We start from the raw sequence: 1,482 nt of genomic DNA, 5'->3' as shown, positions 1-1,482 counted from the left end.
ATATTTAAAAAATAATAATTATGGGTTTATTGTAAGGATGCAATAAGATAATGTAGCATTCTTGTGTGTCGCCTGGCACACAAATTATAAAAATCAACTTGTCTCCTAAATAGTGTGTTATACATTGAAAGACTCCCTGAGACAGAATGAGCAATAAGGCAAAAAAGAGTGGGATAGGTCCTGGGAACCATGAAGACTGTCCTAATTAGGGCTGGAGAGACGGCTCAGGCAACTAAGAACACTGGCTGTTCTTCCAGGGGACAGGATTCAATTCCCAGCACCGACATGGTAGCCAACTATAATTCCAGTCCCAAGAGAGCCAAGCCCTCATCCTGTCTCCACAGGTTCTAAATGCACATAGTGCATAGGCAAATATGCAGACAAAACACCCATATACAGAAAATAAAAATAAATAAACTCTTTTCTATCACCTCTGGTTCTTGCAGTCTTTCTGCCTCCTCTTCCTCACAGATCCCCGAGTCTTGAGGTGAGGGACTTATGAAAACACAGAGATTTAGCCAGGCAGTGGTGGTGCACACCTTTAATCCCAGCACTCAAGGAGGCAGAAACAGGAGGATCTCTGTGAGATTGAGGCCAACCTGGTCTACAGAGTGAGTTCCTGGACAGCCAGAGCTACACAGAGAAAGCATGTTTGGAAAAACCAAAAAAGAAAACAGAGACTTTGAAGCACTCAGACCTAAATGGGATGTTTTCCATTGTGGGAAAAATCTCAAAAAAGAAAAGTTAAGGATGTCTTAATCATAGCTCACTTATAGATGTAGAAACTTCTTAATGCTGATTTTTTTTTTCTCTGCAGAAAGACTTATCTACAAAACTAGCTCTGTTCTGTTTTGTTTTGTTTTGTTTATTGTTGTTGTTTTCTGTTTCCTTTGGTTACCTAGCACACACTCACGACTATTTGAGGCTTTTCAGCTAAGATGATGCTTACCAAACTAGTCTTGGAATGACAAAAGGCTAAATATATATCACACAAGAACTGTCATGTGGGTGCTGTCCTCTGGAAGAGCAGCCAGTGTTATTAACCACTGAGCTATCTCTCCAGCCCCATAACTTTAAGACTCAGACAATTATAATTTATAATTCAGTCTTAAAATTCCTCCTAGGTGTTTTTTAATTGACTTCTTCCTTGTTCTAATGTTAAGACTTCAGTAGGAAGTGAAGTGGACTTTTGGACAAGTGTCACCAGGCAGTCCTAGAGAGGGATGCCTGCTGCTGCTTCCTGGTTCCTCCACTGGCCTCCGAGCCTGATCCATCTTGTGCTATAATAAATAGCACTCCTTCACATTGTGATCTGTAGAACCAGACCTAGGAGACTATGGTATTGTTCATCCACTGAGATAAAGGACAATAGTGTTCCCACAGGACCCTGGCAAAGACTCTCTGCCATGCAACCTCCTGGTATCGGCCCCTCCATCCTGACTGAGGACTCTGTACGAACCAACCAGCATCATAATTCTTGCT

Source organism: Microtus ochrogaster, unplaced genomic scaffold (assembly GCF_000317375.1).
Source record: "Microtus ochrogaster isolate Prairie Vole_2 unplaced genomic scaffold, MicOch1.0 UNK41, whole genome shotgun sequence".
Lineage (NCBI taxonomy): Eukaryota > Metazoa > Chordata > Mammalia > Rodentia > Cricetidae > Microtus > Microtus ochrogaster.
This window is presented reverse-complemented; position numbering follows the sequence as displayed.